We start from the raw sequence: 18,863 nt of genomic DNA on the forward strand, positions 1-18,863 counted from the left end.
AAACACTTAGGCTGATAATAAGCATGTAGGAGACAGGAAAACTGTTAGAAAGACAGATAGACAGATAAAGTACAGGTAGTCCTTGACTTACAACCATAACTGAGCCCAAACTTTCTGTTGTTAAGTGAGACAGTTAAGTGAGTTTTGCCCTACTTTACGACCTTTCTTGCCACAGTTGTTAAGTGAAACATTTCAGCTGTTAAATTAGCAACCTGGTTATTAAGTGAATCTATCTTCCCCATTGACTTTGCTTGTAAGTGGGTCGCAAAAGGTAATCACATGACCCCCAGGACACTGCAGCCATCCTAAATATGAGTTAGTTGCCAAGCATCTGATTTTTTATCATGTGATCATGGGAATGTTGCAATGGTGGTAAGTATGCAAAATAGCCATAAGTCACTTTTTTCAGTCCCATTGTAACTTCGAATGGTCACTAAATGAACTGTTGTAAGCCGAGGACTACCTGTATATTAGCAGAGTTCAGTCAGCTTGTTGTATCTCTTTTTCCAACATGGTCAAGGAATGTGCAACAGAGACTGCAGGATTGCATCTATGTCTGTATAGTGGCTTTATGCCAAGGTTGGGAGTGGGGTACGTAGCAGTTAAACCAAGCTTTCCTTGCAGGTGAAAATCTTGGTACACAGACAGATATTAAATGGAAAGACAGACAGAAGAGGACATGGTTGACAGTAAGGGCTGTCCTGGTCTGCCAAGGCTATGCAATAATTAGATTTGAACTTAAGGAAAATATGTGCTATTGACTCATCCCTAATTCATGTCCCAAGTCATTATGTAATGCTAGTTTGCCTTATGCCATTGCAGCTTAATGGGTGGCATGTTTATTAATGTCAGTACTTTTTTTTGTTTGTTTCTTTCTTTATTATTTTATTTTATTTTTCTTCCCATGTAGTGCATTTTTGAATATAGAGCAATAGACATTAGAAACCAAAGCAATATCACACAGTTTAACTATTAAACTTTAAAAAAAAAAGTAATTTGCCCATAATAATTTCCCTGGGGTCATAATCAGAAATCAGGATGGAGATGACTTTTACTTGCATTAATAAATTAATTTCTAACATTTTGTTTCATTCTGTTATGGCAGTTCAGGTTTTTTTTCCTAGCATTCACAACAAGGTGTTACAAAAATCTCCCTTTAACAGGTGTGGCTTAGATTCTTTCTGTATCATACAGCTTTCTGCCAGTCTTGCCTCCTGCATGGTAAAGCTGGATTCATGACCTAGAATCACCTTTTGTACCTTTTCAATCATTGGAAAATAAACATTTTGATCTCTAGATTCTTGAAATAACCTCAGACAGACACATTCGTCTATTTAAGTAAATAAAATATCTGCTGGATGTTTTTGTATTCAGAAACAAGTTAGGTGTGTTCTTGGAAAATTGTCCATATTGGAAGGAGCAATAAATCCATTGCATCCACAGTAGCAAGCCATTTATTATTACAAACAATTAAAGTTTGTTTTCCATCCACCTGTCCATCCATCCATCCATCCATCCATCCATCCATCCATCCATCCATCCATCCATTCTAGGCTGTGTCAAACAACTGGCAGTTTGGAAGTCAAACAGTACTATTGGGATACACAGTTAAAACCATAATATAAATGTCAACAAAAACTAAATTAAATATTCAAGTAGTACTAGGACAATGAGGGACTGAATGCCCACTGGTATAACCTGGTTTTAACTGGCTTCCTAAGTACAAGGAAACATACTGTTGATACTGAAGTGGCAGGCAACCTCTTTCAGCCACTGAATGTATATATTAAATTACATGGGACCATGCTTTTTCCAACCATTGCTATTTCTGTCCCTTGGCTAGACTTTTTTTTCCAGGATCCTTTGAACCTCTGCAATTTTCACTACAATCTCACTCAGAAAAGGAATGTTGGAGACTGTGAAAGTTCCAAGAACAGCTAAAACTAAAAAAGGCTTCTTCAGGGAAGCACCCTATGACATATTTCAAGGCAGGTGACATAATGCCCTCTCTCAAAGAACATTAACAACCTCTTAGAGCCAGCAAATGCATCCTGCTGGTCATCTGGAAAAGTCAGGCAGAGCATAGGTCAAGCCTACAAATAGTAGTATTCAAATCACAAAGTGTTTTATTCACTTCCTCAAACCCTACAGGGTCAAAAATGTTTACCTTGTAGATTCTGTCCAGTCATCATCCTTACCAAAGTAAATTTCATCTACTAAGACACCTTCAATGTAGTGCAATGTACTTCTTGGAGCTGTGGCTCACCCATCCTTCTCTAAGTCCAGGTTATATGTAACATACTGTAACTTCTAATTGGGAATTTATGGATACAATAAACAGAACTATATCTCTCTAGCCCAGTGATGGTGAACCTTTTAGAGACCAAGTGCCCAAAAAATGCCCCCTGCCCCCGCTCCACCTCCTACCCTGCCTGCTCCGCCCCACCCGCCCCCTGCCCCGTCTACCCGCACACCACCTCCATGGCCGGCTGCAAATCGCCCAGGCAGCCCTGCAGTGCCATGGCAGCCACGCCCTCCACCCGCACCCCACAGCACCATCTGCATGCTATGGGGCACGAGGGCAGAATCTTGTCCTTGCTGCCCAACTATGTCCTCGGCTGCGCTGCTCCGTACGGGCTTCGCCCGGGGGGTGACTCTCCTCCAAGGGGATGCTGGTGAGGAGGGGGCACGGGGAGAGGCGGGGCTGGGGCGAAGGCGCGTGTGCCCACAGAGAGGGCTCCGAGTGCCGCCTCTGACATGCGTGCCATAGATTCGCCACCACTGCTCTAGCCTTAATGCCACCGTGTAGACTTAAACTTAAAATCTTATCACCACTTCTTGTTTTATACTAGACATCTCTTCATTTCATCTTTTTCTCTTCTAGTTCTATAAATCAACCCAAATAATCAGGGATCACAGAGCAAAGGAAAATATGTCACAACCAATCAGAGTGACTCTGTAATGTTTTCATTAGTGGCAACCCTTAGCTCCTCAGTAAATCAAGGAGTTGGTTGAGATTGGTTATTATAGAGAAACCCCACTGGGACAATTGTTATCAAGTCCTGTGACCCTTTCTGCATTTCACAGGTCAATCAGCGATGAGCCAGAAATGCCTTCCAGATAGCTGAAATAAACTCCAAGTATTCTCTAGAAACATCAGGATACATTCAGTGTCTGGGGTGGACCAAAATAATTGGTCTACCAGCTTTGCAGGGAATCAGGGCAGCCAGAATGTGCAGTTTGATGAGAAAGTGATCTGGCCATGGTAAAAGGCAAATATCTGTGTCCTTCATCTTAATTGCAATCTCATTTGCTCTAATGTACAGATTAGGTCTAATCTGTGTGAAGTCATGTATGTTGGGACCACAGTTATTATCTGATGTCCTTGCTCACCTGGAAGCTATGAACCCCAATGCTGTACAGGAATCTTCCCCTAAGGCAGGGGTAGGCAACCTTGGCTCTTTTATGACTCGTGGACTTCAACTCCCAGAATTCCTGAGCCAGCCGTGCTGGCTCAGGAATTCTGGGAGTTGAAGTCCACGAGTCATAAAAGAGCCAAGGTTGTCTACCCCTGCCCTAAGGCATGGAGGTTGAAATCCTTCAGAAACAATAACAATAACCTTGTCACCAGCCCCAGTGCAAGGTCTAAGTGCTCCCCAAAGACCACTTCTAGCAGCTAGTTGGGAGGAACACAAGCATCATCTGAAGTATATTAGTGTGGCACAATTCCATGCACAGATCACCTCTGGAACAGTGCTCTTCATTAATGCATGTGTATCTTTAACAATAATAGTTACCCTTCCTCCCTGTTATTAGAGTAACAATTACTTCTGATTGTCATTTGGTAGATTTCTGATAGGGCTATATCCCTATCATTGCCCAGCCAGCAGAATAATAGAAATCAGTGAGTTCACTCATTGTATAATGTCATGCATGGATTCAATCTTATTGAATAGAATAGAATAGAATAGAATAGAATAGAATAGAATAGAATAGAATAGAATAGAATAGAATATCTGTATTGTCATTGTGTAACTCACAATGAAATTAAGTGCTGTCCACAGTGCACACCACACACAAATAAAACCACAAATAAAAACATACATCCTTCACATTCCACCCAGCACTGCGCTGCCCCCAATATTGCATTTCAATGGTGCAATACACAGTATTATTTAATATGGTTGCAGCTCTGGGATAAAAACTATTTTTCATCCTATTTGTCTTTGTTTTTATTATCCTGTACCATCTGCCAGATGGTAATAGTTCAAAAAAAAAAAATGTCCGGGATGAGATGAGTCTTTAAGAATGTTTTGAGCTTTCCTAAGAGAGTGGGAACTGTGTACTGTGTACTGTGTACTGTGTACTGATTTGGCATTAACCAGCAGATGTTGAGGATCAAACACTTCAACAATGCAACCATCTGGGCCGAAGACAGGGGCCTGTAGTTTAGAAGAAAGAATCTGTGCTATCATGGAGGTATTCCTTTTTAAAGTACACTTACTCAGCAGCCTGGCATCATGTCTTCTGCCCAATTATAGTCATAATAGGGCGCCCTACCACTGAATATTTGGAAGACATACCAGGTTTCCTAACCACTTCTAATCCAATGTAAACTAATTCCTATAAGCCATAAACTAATTTAAAAAATAAAATGGTAGGCTTTCATAAGCCAAACTCAGAACAAATCTTAGTGATACGTGAAACCAGTTTTTGTTTAAAATTCTAGCAGAATCCAAAACCGAGAGACATTGAGCGTTATCAGCAGAATGAAAATAAATACTGTTGTACATGGAGTATGCACATATCGAGTTACACCAAGCTTTCAGTATACACATCTTCACTGGGCCACAGGTACATTTATTAAGCAATTGTGCCCAATTGTTCATACAATCAGCCACTGGGGCTCTTGTTGTTTTTTCTTACCTTAAAATATTATGTAAGAGCATTAAACTGATGGTGACCTTTTCCACTGCTGCCTCAGGAAATGAATGCTGTCCAGGAAGTCAACTGGATGGCTCTCGCAAGCTTATTTATAGCTCATTAATCACATTAGCATGCGTTCCAGCAGAGTAATTACAAGTCCTCTAAATGTTTAAGGAAAATATGACAGTAGTTTAAGTGATGTCTAATGCTAATAGTTCTCCTGGTAAGTGCTACTTATAAATATCCCTGTTTTTTTTGCTAGGGCCCTAAACAAAGTATTAAGTTGACATGTTGCTTTATTTTTAGATCTAGAATTGTTTATATCATGTCTTATGAAAAAGACATACTCCGTTACTTCCTAAAGGAACTTGCTTGCTTGCTTGTTTAATTATTTATTTTTAAAAAGTTTGCAAGGTTAAACGATATAAAGCTAATAAATATCAGTCATATCCTTAAAATACTGCTGAAGCATCAGCCTGATTGGCATAAATGGACTATGGAGTTTAAGCATATTAGGCACATTCTTTCATTCGTACAATGGACCAACTTAAAAAAACCCTAAGAAGAATATATTTAGCCTCTGCAAAAACCAATCTTCTTTGGAATTAAGCTAATTCCCCTCTCCTCCCTCCAAACCCCAAGTTAACTAACTTTGTATCGTAAGAGTTTAGTGGGAAGGTTTGATTATTTTCATTCTAAAGACTGAAATAATAATCTGGAGATCACCTGCAGGAATAGGATCAATCTAGGAATGTCTGTATTGAAGATTTGGATTCAGCAGGAGCTCTTTTTTAGGAAATGTGCCCCCCCTAAGCATTAACAAGTGCTTAAAAAAATACCAGGTTAAAAAAAAAATAGCAGAGAAACCTATTTCAAAGAAATATATGTATAATATAGTTATCTCAAATGCAGAGTATTGGCTTAGCCCAGTTATCAGTGAATGGTAGCATATATTCATTTCATTTGAATAAAAGTCAGATTTATTAAGAGATGCATCGGATAGAAAAACTTCACTTTTTACATATTAGTGAGAGGGAAGCACAAGAAAGAGAGAGACAGGAAGAATCTTTTTGTCTCTTACATGCAGAGACTTATTTGACTAAAATAGGCCATGTGAGAAACAGTCACACTGCAGGAAGACCCTTCCTCTTATTTATCATTCATCATATGCCCTAGGGGTCAAAACAGCTCTAAGTATGAAGCAATGGGGTGTGAGGTTGGGGAAGAAGGACAAATTGCTATAATGGAAAGTCTCTCTCCTTGCTACGTAGTCTGTGGTGATAGACTGCCAACATGATTGCATAACCATATAGGCCAGTGGTGGAGAACCTAGGGCACGGGTGCCAGAGGCAGCACTCAGAGCCTTCTTTGTGGGCACGCGCGCCATCGCCCCAATCCTAGGCCTTCAGCTGGGTTTAATAAAACCTTTTTGCTTTAGGCCTCCGCCACCGTGTACAAAAAAAAAGGCTCAATCAATCAGCCAATTTCAACTTCTCACGGGAAAAAAAAGATCTCGCAAAGTTGGAATTGATTGATTGAACTTTTTAGTCCCACCCAGACTGCTGTTACCACCGCAGCCGCGCCCACCCAATGGGCCACAATCACCCGGCACCCGACAATGCATAAGTGGGTTTGGGGTGGCAGTTTGGGCACTGAGTCTCTAAAAGCTTCGCCATCACTGATATAGGCGATAGCAATACCAATAGCGCTTAGATTTATATACCACCCCACAGTGTTTTACAGCACTCTCTGGGCAGTTTACAATGTCAGCCTATTGCCCCCAACAATCTGGGTCCTCATTTTATCAATCTCGGAAGGATGGAAGGCTGAATTGACCTTTGAGCCCCATCAGGATCGGACTCCAGGCTATGGGGAGAATTGGCCTGCAGTACTGCATTCTAATCACTGCACCACCAGGGCTCTAAGTAATTCTTTGTGGAGGTTACTCTTACTATGGAATCAGATTAGATAGCCAAAGATTGAAGCTGGTGAGGCAGCTGATTGTTATGCCAGAGAAAACCACTTTAAGCACAACAAACAGATGGCAGAGACCTTTCAAGGCCAGGAAACCACCAAGCTATAGTGCAATTGACTTTAGAGGCAGGAGGAAGAGGCCCAGAATTCAAGCCTATGGATTAACATGTAAGGCCGGGAGGATTCCAAGGTGCTTGACAGAGAAACTCCTTCCATGTGAGGTTTCATAATTCTCTCTAGTAAGTCTACTTATCAAAATTTCTCTTGTGCCTGTTTGGGAATGTGGAGCAGGGAGAGAGAGATTAATCTTCACACTTTGACCCTGATGTCCGAACTGCTCCCACATTTCATTTCTACCACAATAAATCCTAGAAAAGCTCCAGGTTGTCAGAGGATTTACTGCTTAGGACTATGAGACACACAAGATACGGACAACCACTTGATAACATCAAAGAGTTGGAATGTTTTATATGTTCTAATTGTCCAGTTTTTGTGCAGCCCTGGTACCATAAAGGTTGGGTATAATGCAAAATTCATCCCCTCATTTCCATCCTGACCATACTAAACCAGAAGTAGATAATACCTCTATCAAATTCTGTTTAATAAAAACATACTTACAAATATATGTGACCAGACTTATTTATTTATTTCTTAGATTATTTTGTACTTCCTCTTTTATTTATTTCAATTTACTGTATACAGCTGCCTATCTCAGATTCATGATTCTGAATGTCTAACCTCAATTAAAAGCTATATGAAAACATAGAACAAGGAAAAAAAATAACCCTACACAAATACAATAAGTAACCTAGGAAAAAACAAACAGAAGCAGCAGCAGCAATAGCAACAACAAAACAGAACAACCACAAATTAGCACAGTCTGGAACCACAAGCCTGAAGACATATCTTTCCAGCCTTTCTTTGCTGTGCAGAAGATCCATTACAGAGTTAATGAGTCCTCTGCATAGGTGGGACAACATACTTTAGATGATGCTGTTGTTCCAAATCAATTTATTTTCTTAACTATTATGCTACATGACCTTCTTCCCCACTGAAAGACACTCCCCACATATTCTTTCATGACTTGATGGAAATGTAAGTGTTGCAGCTCTTAATACAGACAATATGGAAGTTTGCTTTATATTGACTGTTCACACACTCTAATGGTTTGAACACAGTTTGTTGAAAAAAAATCATAATTCACCGGGATCATAAAATATGCCCTCCAAAACCAAAATAATTTTCCCAAAAGCAGAATTAAAACTAAAAGAAATCAGATTATGCCTTAGCCTTTGGTACGCCATCACTGAGTAAGGCTACTGTTCTAGCTAGCTCACTATCAATAACTTGATGTCTTCTAAATGTATTGGAATGCATTTCCCATAATACTTGTTTCCATGGTTTTGGATGTTTTGCAACCACAAGATGTCAGACCAGGTGCCTTTCTCAGCTCAAGTTGCAGGTGCAGAAATATGGACATTTCTGTGGAAAAAACAGGTGGTTTTTGACTGACCCGTGGCCTTTCCTTCCTGACTACGTAAAGCAGAAATCCTGCTTCTCCTGTTGCTTACGCTGATCAACACACATAATGTTGTTTCAAGGCAAAGGGTATGTGAAACATCACACTGACATCAGAAGCAACGTCATATTAATCAGTCAGGAAGGTCAAGTCTAAAGAGGAAAGAGGAAGATGTGTGTGCATACTGATAGGTTACTCTGCTCCTAAGTATGACTGTGAAATGACAATTGTTTATAAAAGACAATTTTATTCTGTAAGAAATAAACACTAGCTTTAAAACTACTTTTCTGAAAGGGTTTTAGGAGGAGCTGACTACTTTAACGAAAAAGAGGGATAAAGTACATGAACCTTACTCTGCTTGTCCCTTAAAACTCTTCCAGATTTGCTTTGACCAGACCTGGAACAGTTAGGAGGGTATATTTAGGCATCTCAGATCAGCACTGAAGATGTTCCAGAAGTTACTGTTGTGCATACCCACAACACATAAACATATTTTCTTGCAATGATTCAATATGGTTTGTGTTGCTAATTTGATATTCGATTGGGTTGAACTCCTTGCAGTGTTGCATTAATGGTATTTTTATAGGCCGGTCAGAACGTTCATAGTTGCTTTACATGTGGAGGTACCCTCACTTGGAAGTATAATATTTATTTCTACTTCTCGCTCTCTTTTTCTCTTATAATTATCTATCTATCTATCTATCTATCTATCTATCTATCTATCTATCTATCTATCTATCTATCTATCATCCATCCATCCATCCATCCATCCATCCATCCATCCATCCATCCATCTATCTATCTATCTATCTATCTATCTATCTATCTATCTATCTATCTATCTATCTATCTATCTATCTATCTATCTATCTAATCTATATGTCATGAATGCAATGCAACTAAATCTATTTTAAAAAATCCTAAAATTTATTTCATAAGTTGGGATTTCACCATATATTAGCATAGGTTATAATAAGAAAAAAGTGGGCAATGGGTTCAGATAATTCAGGGCCGCTTAGAATCTAAAAAAATACTTCTGAGTAGACTCCATCAATACTTCTCCTCAGTGTTCCTGGGAAGTCTTTTTAAATCTGCCAACTTTGGAATCAACATTTTTTCTTAGAAGGAGCCAAGTCTTAGTCTTGAAAATTAAGTAAATTCAGGGGTTTACTTTGAGGAAGTCAGTAAGTTAACTGTCAAAGCCATTGTCTAGGAGAGCAAGCCATCTGAGACTTGCTTATTCACTGGTGGAAACCATTGTACATAACACCCAAAGTTAGATAAATAACTAATGCACAAGAGGAGTGAATCAACCAGGCCATGGTGGGTTTGCAATTTTTCTGGATATAGAAATGTATAAGGTGGAACAAAATGTTTTTAAAACATCCCATCCCAAAAAAAAGAAGAAAAAAATCTGATTTATTTTCCTAGTACATTTCCTACTCTTGTGGTGCATTTTAATTTTTCTGACTCACTTTTTGCTACTGAATCATAGTCACAATCCAATTACATTATTAAATTTTGATTTCTGAGCCCTATAATGTTATAACATATTTATGTCTCTTCATCTATCAGCCTTGCAAGATAATCCAGAGAAGAAGCACATTTGGAACAATCTTATTGTAAGGTTATATTAACAGAATCAAGCAACTCTGAAAATGTATTTTTTCCCTGTTACCTTTACAACCCTGAATACTAGGTAGTATCCCTTCTGAGACATTTGCCCCAATCCATATTCCTTTTGCCAGCTAGACTGCTCATTATTTGACCATTGCCCTGGCTGTGGCTCTTCCCCCTGTCTCTCAAGGTCATTCCCACACATTGTTACATCATCTGATAGCATCAGGCCCCACATCGTGAAATGTCAGCTTTAGAATGCTGAGCATCTGGTAACTATCTTATCATCCTTCCCAGAAGAAAATCCAAGATGATGATGATGATTTGAATGGGCCAGGTGCTGAAGCTTTGAACATGGGCAATATGAAGCTAAAAATACTTCTTCAGGATACACTGGACTGACCCTTTTTTTTCTTGTTTTTCTGGCCACCAGACAGAAAGCAAAAATTGGTTGATTGGTAACTTTCCAATTCATTCTGTTTTCTCAAATCCAGCTGTACAAAATCTCTGGAGAGTGTTCATGCTGTAATGTAGAGCATCTAATGAGGAAAACAAGAAGCCTTCACTTTGGTTTTTTGTTTTTTAGACTGGTGGAGGCAGGGGGGGGGGCTAATATTGTCATCTCAAATGCAGGAATAAATTCTGATATATATATCACACATTTGACAAGAAAAGGCCTGATTTGTGCAACATGCATAATCTAATCCTAAGACCTTGCTATTTAATTTGGTAGCACACAGCCATTTTAGCTGGGCAGTGGGGTCCATCTGTGTTTGAAAGGCACTTTCTGGAGCTGCCAGAACTTGACAATGGTTCTGTAATGCAACAATTTATTTTCTAGCTATTTGATAACTCTAATACCTCTAATTTTGTTTTCTTTTGTTTTTCTGGAGGACTGACTGGATATGGTTCCATAACTGAGTTTTTGGATTCACAAAACATGACAGTACAGAGCAATGCTGCCCAATGTTGACTGTGTTAGTGGTTCATGCAACACACTGACCTCATCATTGATCTTGGTGAATTGTGCTATGGTATATGAAACCTGCTTCTCAAGACTCATTATGAGTACTTTTACAGCAGAGATCAACAACTTCAGATCTGCAAGATATACTTTAAAAAAAGCACATACTATAACACTGAAGGCTGCTAATCAGTATCTTAAGTAGTGTCTCAGGAAGGTAAGTATATAAAACTATCTGAGGAACACTTGGAATTTATGTTCAGTCCAAGAATTTGTAACTGCTATAAAAATCAGTTTCAAAAGATGTTTCCCTCAACCCTGTCCCAAAAATACATGGGTCTCTCTCTGCCTGAATATTATTATTTTTTGCCCCAGGGAAGGGCAAAAGTTTTTTAATTGCTAATATTATTAAAACACTTTTATCTATTGTATTTCACCCAAAGATCCACAGTAGATGTCAAACTTCCTTCTACCCATCCCTAACTTGGACAAGCAACTAATTATGTTTGCATGATGCCTAAACCAAAACTCCCAGTTAGCATATATGAGGATTTTATTCCATCTGACATAATTCTTTAACCAGTTTTAGATATGTTCTGTTGTCTGTACCAGAAATAACCACCATTTTCAATTTAGGAAACCCAAAACTTAAACCTTTCAATGACAATCTTAGTTACAAACTGCTTAATTCCTATTTTGTGTCTCCCTTTTTTTATAAAAGAACAAAGTGGTCTAATCTCCCAGAAGTTACATTAAGAGTGGGGAGTGGGGTACAGAAGAATGATGCAGATCAAAACAGTCAAAAGTGATGAGAGAAGACCTAGCTCTTTTGAATAAATTCAAGTTGAATAAATTCAAGTTCAAGATCTGGATAGATTACATTCTAGGGTGCTAAAGCAACTGGAAGATGTGATCTCAGAATCACTATCTCCTGTGCTACAGGTGAAGTGCTGGAAAATTGGACCAGAGTTAATGTTCCAATCTTGAAATGCGGAAAAAAAGTGGACCATTGGAATTACAGATCAATTGGAAATACCTAGGAAACTTCTAGATAATATCATCAAACAGCAGACTTGCAAGTAATTAGAAAGGAGCAAGATGATTATTAGAAGCCTACATGGGTTTGTTAAAATAGGTTGGGATTAACACAAATCTTACTGCTTTTTTAACATATGACTAGATTAGTAGACAAAGGGAACATAGAGAATATAGTGTATCTACATTTTAATAAGTCTTCAGTAAGGCATTTAAAAAAAAAGTTGATTATAGCTTGGAACAGGATGGGATGAATAGTGCCACTACCAGATGAACTTTCATTTGGTAACAGTTGGTTACTTACAGTTGGTTGAACATCCACATCTAATGTGTAGTTATTTATAGATCTATATCTACATAGAGAGGGATATACAGTGGGATATACTTCAGTCTTGGACTCAATGCTCAATGGATACTCAGAAAATTTGCACATAACAGAAAGTTTGGGGGGATTGCTAACATCTCAAAAGCAGATTCCCGATTCAAAAGTATCTTGATATATCTGAACAGTGTGCCTTTTCCAACATTATGCCATTCAATAGCAAGATATGTAGGACTCTGCACTTAGGAAGGAAAAATGTACCAGTACAAGGTTCAGCAGCAGTACTTACGAAAAGGATCTTAATATCCTGGAAGATCACAGATTAAATATGAGTCAGCAGTATGCTGCAGCTGCCAAAAGAGCCAATGGAATCTTAGGCTGCATCAATGTATAATGTCAAGATCATGGAAAGTGATAATTCCTCTAGATGCTGCATTGGTCAGGCCGTACCTGGAACAGTGTGTCCAGTTTTTGTCATTAGGATACAAGGAAGATGCTGAGGAACTGAAAAAAAGTGCAAAGAAGAGGATCAAAGATGATGAAGGGCTTGAAGGCTAAATCTATGAAAAACGGTTAAAAAAATTGGGTATGTTTAGCCTTAAGGAGAAGAAGCTAAAAGGAAACAGGACAGCAGTCTTGAAGGGGTGTCACAAGGAAGAGAATGTGGATTTATTTTCTATAATCCCCAATAAGTAGAAGCTTTCCAAGGAAAGACCTTATCTCAATATAAGGACCTTCCTGACTGTGAAATCCTTTTGGCCTGTCTCCTGGTGGGAGATTTTCAACCAAAGGTGGCACAGCCCTTAGTGTGGGATGGTCTGAGGATTCCTCAGGGAATAGTCACAAAGATCTCAAAGATCTTTTTCCAATCCAATGATTCTATAAAATTGTATGCCCTGATGATGGTCTTTTTCAATTTAAACAACTTGGATATCCTAAGACTGGTTGAAGAATTGCATACAGCAGATTAAATGTTGATACCTGCACTCAGTTGTGAGATTCAAATACCTGAACAACCAGTTCTCTGTGTGGATGCCACTTCCGGCAGGCTGTTCTGGGCCTGGGAGGCCTCCCCAGCTCAGAACAGACTTCCAGAAGTGGCATCCACATACTTCCGGCGGTCCATTCTGGGCCTTGTGAAAAAGGGCTAAGGCAGACATGTCAAACTCGCGATGTCACATGACATCACGAAACGTATCGTGACTGTTTTGCCATTGCCCGCAATGGAGTGGGCGTGGCTTCCAGATGACGCGTCTGGCCCGCGGGCTGGCAGTTTGACACCCCTGGGCCAGGGCATCAGCCGGTTTGCCGAAGTGAACAAAAAATTAGCTACCGGTTCTATTGAACTGGTCCGAACCGGCTGAATCCCACCACTGCCTGCACTTGAACAACAGTTATTTCTCAGACTAAATTATCCAATATACTGTACAATACCTCCAGAAAGCATATTCAGATAAGAAAATGACAACTCACAGCACTGAAGAACTGTTATTAATAAAAGCAAAAGTACTTGATCAATCAGCCAACTGACTGAGAAAACGTCTCTTCATGATAGCGTGATACCTGTGGTAATATTGACATAGCTTATAGGAAGCTTAAGAGGATTACTGAGATAATGTGCTCTGAAGACTCCAAATGCTATTTAAACAGTAAGTGGTGTCCTTGGTATCCCACAGAATGGTTTTTGTGACAGTGAATCACAGTTATCAATGGAAACTATCAATACAACTGAGATAAGGGCTTGTGGGAGACTTAAGTGTGACTTTAAACGAGTACATGCATCCATGCGTCTCTTGTTATTCTACATTTAATGATTGCATCAGTAAGACACTCCAAGTCAACTGTAAAAAGTATCAGCAAGGGCTTAAACTACTATCCATTGCCCTCTTCCAAAATATACACATTCTTTGCACCATTAGACTTCTTTTCTGTTTAACATCTTTAAAGTCTTCTTCCTTTTTTAACTGGAATATTTGAAAACTTAATGTACTCACAATCCAAGGTAAAATGAGATTCAAATGAATTATCCTTGTTTAACCTTCATAAATTGCTTATATCAAAGATACGATAGAGCAGAGAATGACTGATTGTAAGACTCTTTTAAAAACCATTAAACAACTATCACTCAGAAGAGTCCTGAGAATTAAAATGTGGAGAAACTAGAGGACCTCTTTTGATTGGTGCAGAGAACTGGATGTAAAAGAAAAAATAAATAATTAAAATTAAAATTATAAGAGTATATGGGAGAAAGAGGAAGCAAAAGTCCTTTCCAGAGTTTAGCAATGTTCATTTTAACAGCTGTGGGAATAAAATGATATTGCTTACATTTTTATCATACTCATTCACTACTGGACCCAGGTTCAAAGTTATGCTCAGTTTTAAAAGGAGATGGATGTTTAGTTAAAATTAAGAGTGTTTGAGAATGTAGCCAGTTAGAGGGAGAAGTTTGTAAACCCTGAAAGCTACTTATATGTCAAAGGATATGCCCCCTCTCTGAACTATGTGATGTGGCTTTTACTGATAACATGCTTATAGAATGTTTCAGCATTCATAAAAGATTTAGCATTTATGGCTTGATCGGCAGCCATTTTTTAATCTCCTTGTTAACTCTGATTTTCACTTCATCATGTTATCTGATCAAAGTTCTTGAAACCTCAAAATCCTATACCACTTTTTGCCTAATCGTTTGCCTAATAAAAGTATTTAATTAATTCTAATGTTTGTCTTCTCATGGCAAATGTGGCTATTTTTACTTTATTTTATTTAAAGAATAGCAAGAGTAGCTATCTATCATCTATCATTTATCATCTTATCTATTTATCTATATCTATGTCTATGTCTATATCTATATCTATATCTATATCTATATCTATATCTATATCTATATCTATATCTATCTATCTATCTATCTATCTATCTATCTATCTATCTATCTATCTTCATTATTATTATCATTATCCTCATCATCATCATCTGACTAATTTGAGTCAACAGAACTCACACAGAAATTGTGGAAAAAGTAGCAGAAGATACATGAAAGATGCTGTTTTGAAACCCTTGGAAAAATAATAAACTAATAATGGAAGGAATTAGTATTAATAATACTTTTTTAATTATTAATAGAATAGCATCCATGTTCTCTTTGAAAGAATAAAGAAGGGGTGGGGAGAAGGTGAATTTTAAGAGTAGCCATTTGGCTTAAGGTAAAGAATGATAATAATAATTGTAAAAATAAAAAAAAAACAAATCAAACTCAACTTTTGGTGACTTTATGTCCATGTGCTTTGTCTGGCAACAGTAAAAAATGGTTTGTAATTACTTATACATATTTTTAAAAATGAAGTCTAGCCTAAGGCCCCAGGCCTTCCCTGTGGCCCCTTATTACCCAGGCTTGCCCTTGCTTTGTTTCTTGAGGTCAGCTATGTAGAGCTAGAAATAAGGAGTTTAAACAAAACAGTCATCTTGGGGCAACTTGGTGACTTGCAGATTTGAGCTGGGGGTCCTATGGCCCTCTAGATGTTGCTGAAATATAGTTCCTAGCAGCCCCGGCCTATATGGTCAATAGTGAGGGATGCTAAGTGTTATGTCCTGGGCCTGCTGAATGACTCAGCAGGTGCAGGAGGTTGCAGAAAGGCCCGGGCAGACACGTGAATGCCCGGGACCAGACAGGCTGTCTGGTCCCGGGCATTGCATTGATTGGTTAACACTGTCCCTTGCAAGATGGGTATAAAAGGCCTGCACACCATTTTGTTTTGGTTCTGTTGGAGAAAATAAAGAGAAGACTGTTTTACTTCTTTGCCTCGTCTCAATGCCTTTGCGAACGAAACAGAACACTAAGGGCTGTTGCTTAGCAATATCTGGAGATCTCGGAGGTTCCCCACACTTGTGGGAGCTTTCCTCGGAAGCATAAAGAATTACCTTGAGTTGCTGTTATATACACACAGAGGGTGTTGGAAGAATAAACAGTGAGATCAGAGGGAAAGAAAATGAAGGAAGTAGAGGCAGTGGCAATTGTAGTAATAATAGTGAATGTTGTTGCTGATAACAAATACCCTGGCACTGGATAAATTAACACAAACATATCTTCTGCCAAATCAAGCCAATTGTACCCTGTTTTATGTGAATGGCAACACATTGACCAAGCACAATTTCCTTTCATTCCTCTCTATTCCTATGGAAAGCTAATATCCTACTTTTATTTTAAACCTGTAAATAAATATAGAATTCATGAGTGCAATATCAGCTATTGGCCCCAATAAGACCTCTATATAGTCATAAATCAGTAATATTTTCCTAAAATTCAGACACTGTATCCAGAATAAATGATAAGTGAGGATATGATTCCTAAGACAAGCTTTTTGGGAAGTAAGCATCACTTTATAATGGGAAAGTATTCTACAGCAGTAAATAAAAAGTCAAATGAGGATGAAAAATATTTAGAAAGTATTTCTGCAAAACAATTATAAATATGATTCAAATGTATTTTTATTATGAATACTAGCTGTACCCAGTCACGCGTTGCTGTGGCTCTGTCTGGTTAAATGGAAAAGAAAGAAAAGAGAAAGCGCACTTTTCTAATATGTTTAATTTCACAATGCTTGTGGGTATACAATATTTTTTGTTGTTCCATTGTCTGTGCATCAATTCCAACGCAATGTCACACGAAATAATTAAATCAAAATGAAAATAAATCAAAATCTATGAAAATTCAATTTAACAATGCAATCGGAAACATTGAAATGGAATTGTAAAATTGGAAATTTGGAAATCGTAAATGGATCATAAATCGGAAACATTGAAATGGAATGGTAAAATCGTAGCGTGTGTTGCTTTTACGTCCAATAGATGGTGCTGTTTTTCAAAAAAAGCATGTTTTCCCTGTCACAGGTGTGACATCTATATAATATAGGTATATAAAAACATGTGCATATTCGAATGCAACATTGTGTCAAAATTTCAAAGCAATCGGTGAAGAACTTTCGGAGATTTAAGATTTTGAACAAATGAACATTTACATTTTTATTTATATAGATTAAAACACCCACGTATTTTAGTTGAATTGTATTCTACCAGTTTACCTCAATCTGTGTCTTCCAAATGTATATGAGCATAAATCCCATTATTCCACCATCAATATGCCAACGGTTATATTATTTCCATCTAAGGATCATAAAATCGGTCGGGGAAGTCATATTTTAAATGTGACTATGCAAAAGCAGGAGTTGGTGCTATAAAATAATCAAAGACCTGTATTTTAGAGCTATGTCTATCCTGGTTGATTAAGACCTCCTGGGATTTGACAGTTAGTTGAGTCTATGAGATGATGAATGCTTCTCTGAGAAAGAGGATGGTGCTCCCTCTTTGGAAGAGATAATTGTTGAATTCAGTTGAACTGGACAGCTTGCATCTTGTCTTAATTTTATAGAAAATTGATGGAAAGGTAGCTTGCAGCTTTAGAAGTTGCATTACTATAATAATATTTACATTAATTATCTAAGTGCTGTCCTCAAAGAACACTTGGAAACTATAACTGGTTCAGGAGGGTCTAGGACAATTGGGTGTGGCCACATTGTCCTGGCCACTTTACTGTGAACCCCCTGCCCCAGCCAACCCACCACGGCCCCCTCACCCATGGTGCACTGCCACAGCCACTCAGCCCCTGTTGCACTACCAAGGGCTCCATGCTCTGGGTGTCCCTCCGCTACTGGCCCTCAGTCTTGCTGGTATAGAAAAGCCCTTAGTCCTGGGTTTTGGGGTTTTTTTGGGGGGGGGAGTGGGGGGTTGGTGCAGTTTTACATTTTTAACTTCCATAGTGTTAATATTTTAATTATTTCTCTATTTGTCTTTTCATCAACTGTAAGCCACCCAGATGCAGATGGGTGGGCCTACAAATTTAATAAAGAAATAAATATTTACAAACTGTAAAATAAAGCTATTCTTTGGAGTTGAAAACATATAGAGCCTGTGCAGAGAATGGGTAGAGACTGTCTTATGCAGTAAATGTACAAAGAGAATATTTTAAAGCATTATTATACTTCAGCTTCCTAGCTAAGCCAATAATGCCTTTTTTATTCCATCAAAGCAGCCATCCAGTTCTTCTAATGGTGCATTGGTGGTTCAGTGATAGAATTCTCACCTGCCACGTGGGAGGCCTGGGTTCGATTCCCGGCCAATGCAATGAGGCTTTTGATGCTGTTTCCCTCATAGATTTTGCCTCTATTCTCTTCATGCAGTTCTGTACCATTCCATACAATATATATACAATCTACTTTTCTGGAAAAATATACTTTTTCTATAAAAATGCACTCATTTAATCTTTTGCTAAGTATTTTTCTAGCAAAATGGATCCCCGGGGGTCAAAAAAGACAAGTTGCATTGGTCAGGAATTGAACTTAAGCCTCCCACATGGCAGGAAAGAATTCTATTACTGAACCACCGTGGTTACTGTAGATCAGACATGTCAAACACAAGGCCCGGGGGCCAGATGCGGCCCGCGAAGTGGTTTC

At 38.5% G+C, this 18,863-nt stretch overlaps 1 non-coding gene across 1 annotated transcript; it reads left to right on the forward strand.

Annotated features, from left to right (window-relative positions):
- Nucleotides 1-18,463: 18,463 nt before the first annotated feature.
- TRNAG-GCC lies at nt 18,464-18,534 on the forward strand. The gene has a single exon. It is a non-coding gene; the product is annotated as a tRNA-Gly (tRNA).
- Nucleotides 18,535-18,863: the final 329 nt, after the last annotated feature.

Source organism: Protobothrops mucrosquamatus, unplaced genomic scaffold, assembly GCF_001527695.2.
Source record: "Protobothrops mucrosquamatus isolate PMUCROS unplaced genomic scaffold, P.Mucros_1.0 scaffold774, whole genome shotgun sequence".
NCBI lineage: Eukaryota > Metazoa > Chordata > Lepidosauria > Squamata > Viperidae > Protobothrops > Protobothrops mucrosquamatus.